The sequence below is a fragment of the Chlorocebus sabaeus genome, chromosome 11 (assembly GCF_047675955.1).
Source record: "Chlorocebus sabaeus isolate Y175 chromosome 11, mChlSab1.0.hap1, whole genome shotgun sequence".
Taxonomy (NCBI): Eukaryota; Metazoa; Chordata; class Mammalia; order Primates; family Cercopithecidae; genus Chlorocebus; species Chlorocebus sabaeus.
In genome coordinates this window covers 18236566-18249318 of record NC_132914.1, presented here as the reverse complement: position 1 = coordinate 18249318, position 12753 = coordinate 18236566, and the positions used below count along the sequence as shown (strand labels likewise).

Below are 12753 nucleotides of genomic sequence, written 5' to 3'. Positions count from 1 at the left end.
AATTTTGATAAAGTCTAACTTAATTATTTAATTATTTTCCTTTTTATAAGTCATGATTTTGTTGTCAAGTCTGAAAATTATTTGTCTAGCACTAAATCCTGAAATATATTTCCTATGTTTATTTCTAAAAGCGTTACCATTTTGTAATTTATGGTTTAGCCTCTGATCTATTTTAAGTTAAATTTTGCATAAAATATAAAGTTTAGGTCAAGGAACATTTCTACTTTTCCCAAAGACTGTCCACTAACTCCAGCATCATTCATTGAAAAACTATGTTTCTTAATTGAATTGTTTTGAACTTTTGTCAAAAGTCAGTTGGACATATCTGTGTGAGTCTATTTCTGGTTTCATTATTCTGTCCTAATAGTTATGTGCATATACTTCTGCCAATACCACACAGTCTTGAGTACTATAGATGTATGTTTAAAAATAGTGTAGACTAATTTATCCCAATATATTCTTCCTTTTCAAAATTGTTTTAGCTGTTCTAGTCCTTTTGACTTTCCATATAAATTTTAGAATAATCTTATCTATCCTGACTAAAAAAATTCTTGTTGCAATTTTGGCAAAATTTGAATTAAACTTTTATATCAATTTGAGGAGAACTGACATATTTAATATTATTGAATATCTTATTCATGTAAATGATATGTCAAAGTATTTAGATCTTTGATTTCTTCATTATAATTATGTAGTTTTAACAATATGTGTCCTATACATTTTATTATCTTTACATCTGTTTCCTTTTTTGAGTGATTTTAATGGCACTGCATTTTTAATGTTTCTGTGTTTATTGGTAGTGTATAACAATATTATTAAATTTATCTTTCTTATCTCCTCTGACCTTGGCTGAACTTACTTATTAGTTCTAGAAGTTTTACTGGTAGATTGTTTTAAATTTTCTACATACAATTATGTCACATGAAAAAAGGAACAGTTTTATTTATATCTTTCTAATCTGTAAACCCTTTAATTTGTTTTCTTGTCTTGCAACACAGGCTAAAACTTTCAACATTATGTTAAAATAACAATGGTGAAAGCAGAAATCCTTTCTTTGTTTCCAATCTTAGAGGAAGAGCATTCAGGCTTTTACCATTAAGCATAATGTTACCTGAAGTATTTTTGTAGATACTTTTTATAAAGTAGAGGAAGTTCTCCTCTATTCCTGGTTTTCTGTAATTTATTTTCTTCTTAATTGATATATTTAAAAAAAATTTTTTTTGGCTTTCTTTTGTATGATCCTGTGATCTTTCTTTTTCAGACTGATGATATGGTGAATTTCATCAATTGATGTTTGAATATTGAACTAGTCTTGCATCCTGGAACAAAGTCAAGCTGGTCATTGTATTAGTTCATTTTCACATTGCTGAGCAATTTACAAAAGAAAGAGTTTTAACGAACTTACCATTCAACCTGGCTGGGGAGGCCTCACCATCATGGAGGAAGGCAAAAGGCACTTCTTACATGGTGGCAGCAAGAAAGAGAACTTGTGCAGGGAAACTCCCATTTTAAAACCATCAGATCTCATGAGATTTATTCACTGCCAAGAGAATGGCATGGGAAAGATCCACCCCATGATTCAATTACCTCCCACTGGGATCTTCTCCTGACGTATGAGAATTGTGGGAGTCACAATTCAAGGTAAGATTTGAGTGGGGACACAGCCAGAACATATCATTCCACCCTGGACCCTTTCAAATCTCATGTCCTCACATTTCAGAACCAATCATGCCTTCCCAACAGTCCCACAAAGTCTTAACTCATTTTAGCATTAATTCAAAAGTCCACAGCCCAAAGCCTCATCTGAGACAAGGCAAGTCCCTTCTACCTAAGAGCCTGTAAAATCACAAGCAAGTTAGTTACTTCCTAGATACAGTGGAGGTACAGGCATTGGGTAAATACAACAATTCCAAATGGGAGGAATTGGCCAAAACAAAGGGACTACAGGTGCCATGCAAGTCCTAAATCCAGTGGGGCAGTCAAATCTTAAAGATCCTAAATAATCTCCTTTGACTCCATGTATCACATCCAGGTCATGCTGATGCAAGAGGTGGGTCCCCACATTCTTGGGAAGTTCCTCCCCTGTGGCTTTGCAGGGAATAGCCCCGCTCCTAGCAGTTTTCCAGACTAATGTTGAGTGTCTACAGCTTTTCCAGATGCACAGTGTAAGCTGTCTGTTGGTAGATCTGCCATTCTGGGGTCTGGAGGATGGTGACCCTCTTTTCACAGCTCGCAGGTGGTATCCCAGTAGGGACTCTGTGTGGGGCCTCCAACCCCACACTTCCCTTCCTCACTGCCCTAGCAGAGGTTCTTTAACAGGGCTCCACACTGAAGCAAACTTCTGCCTAGATATCCAGGCATATTTATACATCCTCTGAAATCTAAGCAGAGGTTCCCAACCTCAGTTCTTAACTTCTGTGCACCCACAGGCTCAATACCAAGTGGAGCTGCCAAGACTTGGGGCTTGCACCCTCTGAAGCCAAGGTCTGAGCTGTACTTTGGCCCCTTTTAATCATAGCTGGAGTGGCTGGGATGCAGGGCACCAAGTCCCTAGACTGTACACAGGATGAGCACCCTGGGCCCTGCCCACCAAACCATATTTTCCTCCTAGGCCTTCAGGGCTGTGATGGGAGGCTGCCGTGAAGACCTCTGACATGCCTGGAGATAAGTTCCCCATTGTTTTGGGGATTCACATTTGGCTCCTTGTTACTTATGCAAATTTATGCGGTCTGCTTGAATTTCTCCTCAGTAAATAGAATTTTCTTTTATTTCATGTTTTCAGGCTGCAAATTTTCTGAACTTTTATGCCCTGCTTCCCTTATAAAACTGAATGCCTTTAACAGCACCAAAGTCACCTCTTGAACGCTTTGCTGCTTAGAAAATTCTTCTGCTAGATACCCTAAATCATCTCTCTCAAGTTCAAAGTTTCACAAATTTTTAGGGCAGTGCAAAATTGCCACCAATCCGTTTGCTAAAACATAACAAGAGTCACCTTTACTCCAGTTCCCAATGCTTTGCTGCTTAGAAATTTTTCCGCCTAATACTGAAAATCGTCTCTCTCAAGTTCAAAGTTCCACAGATCTCTAGTACAGGGGCAAATTGCTGCCAATCTCTTTGCTAAAACATAACAAGAGTTACCTTTGCTCCAGTTCCCAACAAGTTTCTCATCTCTATTTGAGACCATTTCAGCCTGGATTTCATTGTCCATATTATTATCAGCATTTTGGTCAAAGCCATTCAACAAATCTCTAGGAGTTCCAAACTTTCCCACGCTTTTCTGTCTTCTTCTAAGCCCTCCAAACTGTTCCAACCTCTGACTGTTACCCAGTTCCATAGTTGCTTCCACATTTTTGGGTATCTTTTCAGCACTACTCATATCAATTTACTATATTAGCCTGTTTTCACACTACTGATAAAGACATACCTGAGACTAGGCAGTTTAAAAATGAAAGAGGTTTAATGGACTTACAGCTCCATGTGGCTGGGGAGGTCTCACCATCATGGAGGAAGGCAAAAGCCACTTCTTACATGGCAGTGGCAAGAGGGAGAACTTGTGTAGGGAAACTCCCTTTTTCTTTTTTTTGAGGGGGGCAGAGTCTCACTCTGTCACCCAGGCTGAAGTGCAGTGGCACCATCTTGGCTCACTGCAAGCTCTGCCTCCTGGGTTCACACCATTCTCCTGCCTCAGCCTCCCCAGTAGCTGGGACTACAGGCATCCGCCACCATGCCCAGCTAATTTTTTGTATTTTTAGTAGAGACGGGGTTTCACCGTGTTAGTCAGGATGGTCTCGATCTTCTGACCTCGTGATCCACCCACCTCGGCCTCCCAAAGTGCTGGGATTACAGGCGTGAGCCACCACGCCTGGCAGAAACTCCCATTTTTAAAACTGTCACATCTTATGAGACTTATTCACTGTCATGAGAACAGCACAGGAAAGACCTGTCCCCACGATTCAATTACCTCCTACTGGGTTCCTCCCACAACACATGGAAATTGAGGGAGTTACAATTCAAGATGAGATTTGGGTGGGGACACAGCCAAAAAATATCGGTCATGTTACATAATTATTTTCATATATTGTTGTCAACTTGACATCAATTGGTGGGTTTTTTTTTGTTTGTTTTTTGAGATGGAGTCTCACTCTGTTGTCCAGGCTGGAGTGCAGTAGCTTGATCTCAGCTCACTGCAACAACTGAGTGTTTTTTTTAAATTCAGTTTGACATCTTCCTGATTCTTGGCATGATAAGTGATTTTTTTTACTAAAACTCAGACATTTTTGTATTGTGCTATGAAACTCTGGATTTTACTTAAAACTTCTGTTTTAACAGTATTTCTCTTCTCTGGTAGGGGATAGAGGGCACCACCTTATTACTGCTATGTGGAGGTAGAAGTTGAGGATTCCTCACTTGACTTCTATTGATATTTGAGTGATGGAAATAGGGGGACTCCTTCCTTTTTACTGCAGGGCTACTGTTGGCAATTTGTTTCTCAGGTGATCCCTACTGACAATGTAGTGGGTGCAGGTTCTCTATAGCTGAGTGATGGTGAAAGTCCTGACTTTGCATTAGACCTCCTAAGACACCATTTAAGCTGAGAGGAAAAAGTGAACCTCCTTATAGCCTGGTGGGGTAGAAGACCACATTCTCCCCATTTGGTCTTCTCTGATAACACCACAGTGAGGTTTTGAAGGCAACTTGTTAGATCCTTTTGTGGGGGGATATCTAGGTCTAGTAGTCCTTAAATAGGATGGGTGAGAATGGGGCAACACCTTACTTTCTGTTTTGTTTGGCTGGAATAGAGAGGTTATTGTCAAGAAGTTTTTTTTCTTGTCATGCTTCTCCTTTCCTTATACTTTGGCTAGAGAACAAGCTTTCTTTTCTAATTTCTTTTTCAGTCGGTGGTCATTTTGGGTTTCCATCTTCAGCTCTCAGGCTGGGATACATGAAACAGAAACAAAAATACTCAGACAACTCAATATCACCTTGTTTCTCTTGTCCAGAGGTCTCTAACTTTACTAATTTTTTTCTTCATCTTCAGAGTCTTTTCATACTTGTTTTATACATAATGTCTAGTGTTTAAAATTATTCTTAATAGGAGGACCATGGGAAGAGAGATATATTACATTAAAAAAACCCTAACTTAAAAATTTAATAAATTTCATAATTCACTTTTTTCTGATTCTCACAATTTTGATCTTTGCTTTCATCTGTCATCTGTGAACCCTGAAAATTTGAGACAGTTCTCAGTTAATTTAGAAAGTTTATTCTGCCAAGGTTGAGGATGTACACCAGTGACACAGTTCAGGAGGTCTGATGACATGTACCCAAGGTGGTCAGAGCACAGCTTCATTTTACATATTTTAGGGAGACATGAGACACCAATCAACATATGTAAAATGAACACTGGTTCAGTCTAAAAAGGTGGGACAATTCCACGCAAAAGTGGGACAATTAAAAGTGGAGAGGGGGCTTGGAGCTCACAGGTAAATGTGAGACAAATTGTTGCATTCTTTTGAGTTTCTGATTAGCGTTACCAAAGGAAGCAATCACATATGCATTTATCTCAGTGAGGAGAGGGATGACTTTGAACAGAACGGGAGGCAGGTTTTCTCTAAGCAGTTTCCAGCTTGAATTTTCCCTTTAGCTTAGTGATTTTAGGGACCCAAGATATTTTCCTTTCACACCTCCCAAAGGCTTTCTTTCTTCTACCTAATGGGATCATAAGGTAGAAATTTTCATCCTGGGGCAAATTTATCACATTATCTAACCACCATAAAGTTTTATGACTTCTATCAGAAACTCTTCAGTTACTGGGTAGCATGACCACCGTGAATATTGAAAGACTAAGGTGGAGAGATAAACTTACTAATTCTCCAGTTAGAACCATACTTTCTTGCCAAACTATCTCTCATAAAAGTGTGTTAAACGGGAAAAGTTATACATGGTGATAATGGTAACACATGTCTGCATCAAGCAGCTACAGAAAAAAAAAATCTCTTGTCCTGGCTCACTTGGATTTATGACTCTACTAAATTTAATTTTTTTGCCCATTTTACTTTGATATTCTGGCAAAGGTTTGCTGTTTTCTGAAAGCAAACATTTAAAATTTCAGTTACTAGGGATCTCTATATAAAGATTTCTTAAATAGCTCCATTTAGAATTTATAAAATTTTACTTAAGAGTTGAACACACAAATTTGAGATCAAGTAATATAAAGATTTCATTAACTATATGTAGACAAATCACTCTCAAAATAATTGATTTGAATTTGCAAAAAGAAACTACTTAACCTGCATCTTGGCAAATAGTTTTGGTTTATTTACCTTGTTTCACTTTATTTATTTTTCTCATTGTTCCTTGTTTCCTGTTTGAATATTGCTCATCTCTTTTCTTATTTTAACTTTTATTTTATGTCATTCCAAATATTCTTTATTATCTTTTTATTACAAAACAGGAAAGAGTTTTAATGTAAAATATAAATAATCAAACATGCCAGTAGAGTTCCCTTTCAATACAGTGACTTCAAACTCTAGAGGTAAATATTTAATATTGTTAATTTTATCTAATTTTTAGTCACCTTTCCATGTAAACATGAATCCATACACATATAGACATATTGTGTGCAAAGAGTTGTATGTATTTTCCAAATGCAATCATACTTTTTTGGCATTTAAAATGGGCTTTAAATACACATCAGAGTGCCACACAAAGGAGCTGGGGTGAGAACTTGATACATAGGAGTGTGGGGCTGGGGTGCCCTGAGAGAGAAAACGGGGACCCATCTGTCAGGGCAGCTGGGGAGCCCCACCCCCAGCCTGGGACTAGGGAGTAGAGTAGAAGCCCTCTCTGGAGGGTCCCAGGGCTAAATGGGAGCCAACCCTCCCTTTGAGGTACATTCTTGGGGAGAAAACCGAGAAGCAGCTCCCATGGTGGCAATGGCTTCCTCGGTGGTACTAATATATGGGATAGCCTGGGGCCTGGGTAACGTCCTTAGGGGGCAGTTGGCTTGGGTCCTCCAGGAATGAGGGAGCATTTTGGAACTGCTGGGCTGTGTAGCGAGTGAGGAGGATGCCAACGCCCTCAATGAGGGCCAACAGGATGTCCCCCATCATCGCTGAGGCCACCATGGCCAGTGGGCCACTGCAGGCAGCCAGCACAGCCCCATCAATACTCCACTGGTGATATTTTCCAGGGATCCTCCTTGCCCTGAAGCTGTACCAGGCCACAGTCCATGGTGGAGAACAGGCCCCCCAACACTGCGAAGCTACCTCCAATCTGGGAGACTTGGATCCTCACAGTGTTGGCACTACCTCTCAACTGGTGCCGAATTCCAACAGGGGCATTGCGGAAACCCGTGATGGCCTGGAAGACTCTACCACCGATGACACCCACAGTGAAGACTCCACCACAATCATCCACAATTCGCCATGGGCAAGGCTCCCAAGCGTACTCCTCCATGGCACTGGATGCCCACAATTGTATTTTTTATGTTACAACTTTTTTTTTTACACAGCGATAAAATACGCTTAGTTCATTTAAGCAAAAAAAAAAATTTACTGTCTATATAAAGTATTTGGGCTACTAAACTTATTTAGCAGATCATCTACTGATGAAATTTTTAGATACTTCTCCTGTTTAACATTTTATTATTACAAATAGCATAGATAAATATACAGATATCTGTATGTATACTTTTTGCCTGCTGTACTTGCTACATGAATCCAAACTTTTATCCAGTCTAGAAAAAGATACCACTAATTCTGTGGTTACATAATATGTAACGTAAAATTTTCTAAGTTTTCTGTGAGTATTAAATGAGTATTAATGAGATCATGCATGACAGTAATGACTTTATTCATTTATGGAGAAATTATATATTTAAAGACAAGCATGTGCTAGGCATTCTTCTAGCTATTGTTGATATAGCAGTGAGCAAAACTGACATAAAAGCCCTTTCCTCATGGAGCTTACATTTTAATGAGGACAACCAGATCATAATATAAATAAATAGTATAGCATGTGGGAGGTTGATGAATACAGAAGAGAAAAATTAGGCCGGGTGCAGTGGCTCATGCCTGTAATCCCAGCACTTTGGGGGCCGAGGCGAGTGGATCACCTGAGGTTGGGAGTTTGAGACCAGCCTGACCAACATGGAGAAACACCATCTCTACTAAAAGTACAAAAATTAGCCAGGCATGGTGGTGCATGCCTGTAATCCCAGCTACTCGGGAGGCTGAGGCAGGAGAATTGCTTTAACCTGAGAGGTGGAGGTTGAGGTGAGCCAAGATGGCACCATTGACCTCCAGCCTGGGCAACAAGAGCAAAACTCCATCTCACACAAAAAAAAAAATTAAAAAAAAAAGAAAAGAAAAATTAAATCTGAGTACATAAAATAAAAAACGTCCATGCAGGAGGATGTAATTTAAAATAGGGTGGTTATGATAGCCCTTACAAAGAATATACATCTAAACAAACAGGTGAATAAGATGAAGAAGCAAGTTATGTGACTTTGCCTAGAATGATACCAGGCAAAAGAAAATGTTATTTCGACAGTCCTAAACTGGGAATATCACTTATTTGTTCAAGAAACATTGAAGCCATCAGTGTGACTAGAGTAAAGAAAGCAAAAGTTGAAAATGAGTAAGAAATAAAGTAAGAAACTTAACAAGCTGGTTAGGGATGACATTAGTGGTAAAAATACTTTGAAGTATTCCAGCAGGATTCCTTGCTAAATTAGATGTGAGTATAAAACAAATAAAGTAGTCAGGGACGGTTTCAACATTTTTGGTATTAACGCCTAGGAAGATTAAGTTGACATCAATTGAGGTTGAGAAGAGTTTGCTGGAGGAACAGATTTGGGTGGAAAAGGTAGGAATTCGCTTTTGGACATATTAAATTTGAATTGTCCGTTATTTACATTAAAATATCATTATTATTTATGTAAAAAGGAGAGTTGTTGGGTCGTCACTGGAGCCATCTATATATGGTATTTTGCCTCTTAATACTGGATAGTTAAATAAGTGAGTATAGACAGAAGTTTCAATAATTGCACCAGAGAAACTCCAAATACATGGATTGCAAAGGTGAGTATCCAGAAAAGGAGGTTGTGAAGGAGTAAAATCATAAAAGGTGATATCTGAAGACAAGTGAAGAAATTATTTCAAAAAGAAAGAAATGGTATACTCACCAACAACTGCAGTCTAGCTTCTTTCTCTGTCATTCACTTGAAAATATTCTCACCAAAATCCCTAAAGAGCTCCTGTCGCTACATGCAATATACACATTTCAGTACTTTCTTAATTCAATTTTTAGCAGCATATAACAATGTTAACCACTTCCCCCTTTTTAACATGCCCTTCCCTTTATTTTTGAGAACCTATCTCATGGTGCAAGAGTAGAATTGTCTGCAAATGTCTTCAGGTGGTTACTGTGAGTTTCCTAGAAAATGGGCCAGCAGAATTGGGCAGAGGATAGAGAACTGGCTGCTTTCTTTTTGGCAATGGGAGGGAACGTCTTCACATTCAGCTTTGCATTGGAGCAGTCAGTTTCTTTCTTAAGAGAAGGAGACTTCAGCTTCCCATTGGTCCCAAAGTCTCTAGATGAGAGAGAGCTGGTATTCCTAGACAAATTCTGTAAAAAGCTAGCATCCCAAGTCAAAAAGCCTGGCATAACCCACTTACCCATTTCTGCTTTATTATTTTGCTTAAAAAAAATAGCAAAGTATGTGTTTTGTTTTCCAGTGGAGCCAAACTCATATTTTAAGACAACAGGAGGATCAGAGAAAACTTGTCTTTTCTCTCTATCAACCTAAGTTACTTTCCTTCATCCCTGATCCATACTATGCAATATTATGAATTTATCCTGAATCCTGGTATATGACAAATGGATTTTCTCTGACCTTTCTGGCTACTTTGTATATTTTTGTAAAATTTTCTTTAATTTTGATATTTTAAGGACCCTGTTTTAGTTTATTTTGACTCCACCCAATTTTCACGTGTGTCTGTCTACAGATTATACAATCTCTATATAACTCCAGCTCAGTTGTGTCTGAGCTCTAGCTAAAAATCCTACTTCAATCGAATGTCTCATGAACCATGAAATCATATATCAAAACTTAACACATCATCTCTACTTGAAGTGTGTTTTTACTTCTATGTTCCTATTGTCAGTGAATAGCATTTCCCCCAGTCCCTAGTTCAAGTCAGAGGTGGAGTGTTTTTCCACAATCTTTTCTCTCTTTATTCAGCTCAATTAACAAATTGCCAAATACTTTCTCTTAAATGTATTTGAAAGTATTTATTTTCTTTATAGAAACTATTAGTTGCCTAGTACACACTACAGTAATTTTTAAATAGACTATTTTAGAGTTTTTTACAATTACAACAAAATTAAGTAGATGGTACAGAGAGTTCCATATATCCCCACATATGCACAGCCTCCCCCACTATTGACATCCCACATCCCAGCATGTACATTTTTGTTACAATGAATGAACCTATATTGACGCATCATCATCCCTCAAAGTCCATAGTTTACACTAGTGTCTATTCTTTTTTGTTTTTTGAGACAGTCTCACTTTGTTGCTCAGGCTAGAGTGCAGTGGCATGATCTGGGCTCACTGCAACCTCTGCCTTCCAGGTTCAAGTGATTCTCCTGCCTCAGCCTCCTGAGCAGATGGGACTATGGGCACATGCAACCACACTTGGCTAATTTTTGTATTTTTTAGTAGAGACGTGGTTTCACTACGTTGGCCAGGCTGGTCTTGAACTCCTGACCTCAAATGATCCATCCATCTCGCCGTCCCAAAGTGCTGGGATTACAGGAATGAGCCAACACACCTGGCCTAATGTCTATTCTTGATGTACATTCTACAAGTCTTTTGAAATGTATAATGACATGTATCTGCCTTTATAGTATCACACAGAAGAGTTTAATTCCCTAAAATAATCTGTGCTCTACCTATTCATTCATTTCTCCCTCCTCACTGCTGGAAACTACTGTTCTTTTACTGTATTCATAATTTTGTCTTTTCTAACATGTCGTATAATTGGAATCATAATCATACAGTAATTATTATTTTCAAATTGGCTTCTTTCACTCAATAATGTACATTTAAGCCTCCTCTATATCTTTTCATTAATTGATACTTCATTTATTTTTAGCACCGAATAATATTCCATTGTCTGCATGTACCACCATTTATTTATCCATTCACGTACTAAAGGACACCTTGGTTGCTTCAAATTTGGGCAATTAAAAATAAAGATGCTATAAACATCAATGTGCAGGGTTTTGTGTGAGTAAAATTTTTCAGCTCCATAATGTTTTCACCAGATTATTGCATTATCCTCTTAAATATTTATATGATGGCTCCCTTGTATTCACTCACACAAGCCTTCAGCCAGTTATAGACCTCAAATATGAAATCTGATCATATAACTGCTGTTTCAATGATGATCTTTTCTTCAGCATAGGGACCAAATCTCTCCACATCATTCCTCTAATCTTCTGGATCTGGTTACTGAATATCTCACCATTCTTATCTTCTAACCAATTTTAGTATGTATATTTGAGCCATTCTGAACTACTTCCACTGTGTCATGCCTTACTGTCTTCTAGACCAGAGGTCTCCAACCTTTGGCACCAGGGACCAGTTTCTTGGAAGACAGTTTTTCCATGGACCAAGGGAGGCAAGTGGTTTTGGGATGATTCAAGCACATTACATTTATTGTGTACCTTATTTCTATTATTATTACGTTGTAATATATAATGAAATAATTATAAACTTAGCATAATGTAGAGTCAGCGGGACCTCTCAGCTTGTTTTCCTGCAACTAGACAGTTTCTTCTGGGGATTATGGGAGACAGTTATAGATTATTAGTCATGAGATTCTCATAAGGAGCATGCAACCTAGATCCCTCACATGCGGAGTTCACAATAGGGTTTGTGATCCAATGAGAATCTAATGCCACTGCTGATCTGACAGGAGGAGGAACTCAAGTGGTAATGTAAGTGATGGGGAATGGCTGTGAATACAGATGAAGCTTTGCTGGCTTGTTGCTCACATCCTGCCGTGTGGCCCAGTTTCTAAAAGGCAACGTACTGGTATCCAGTCCATGACACATGGGTTGGAAACCCCTCTTCTACTTTGTACAGGATATGTTATTTGTCTGTATCATCCTCTCGACTTTATTACTGCCTAATTTCTGCTAGTCATTCAGGAATCAGTTTTGGCAGCCATTTATCCGGGAAGACTTCCATGAATCTTTAAGACAGAATTAGATGCTACTTAAATGTGTTTTATAGCTTTCACTCTTCCCTGCCCCATCATAGTTTATAGTATGCAATGTTAAATTATCCAGTTTACATGTCTTCTTTATTGCATTGTAAGCTGTTTGAAAGAAGGAAACAGTTCTGTCTTGTTCACTTTTTCCCAGTACTTGACAAAGAGTAGGCATTCAGTAAATATTTGTCAAATGAATAGGTAACTAAAGATCCCTGCCCCTCTCATAAATCAAAGAGTAAAAATATATACTGATGGCTGGCTGCTAGTACCAACTTTCATCAGATAAACCCAAGATCTTGCACAATCTTCACTACTACAATAATTTCAACATGTTTCAAAGGATGTTCATAAATGACCAAGAGCCATCCGCAATAGTACAATATATTTTCAACATCCACCACAAAATTAAACTCTTAAGTTTTTCTAGGTTACTGTGTTGCCCCTTTATTAAAACATATCCCTTTAT

General features: G+C 38.4%; 1 pseudogene; it reads right to left on the bottom strand.

The window, feature by feature from the left end:
• Positions 1 to 6953: 6953 nt before the first annotated feature.
• LOC103218708 (mitochondrial import inner membrane translocase subunit Tim17-B pseudogene) lies at positions 6954 to 7458 on the bottom strand (annotated as a pseudogene).
• Between the last annotated feature and the right edge of the window lie 5295 nt (positions 7459 to 12753).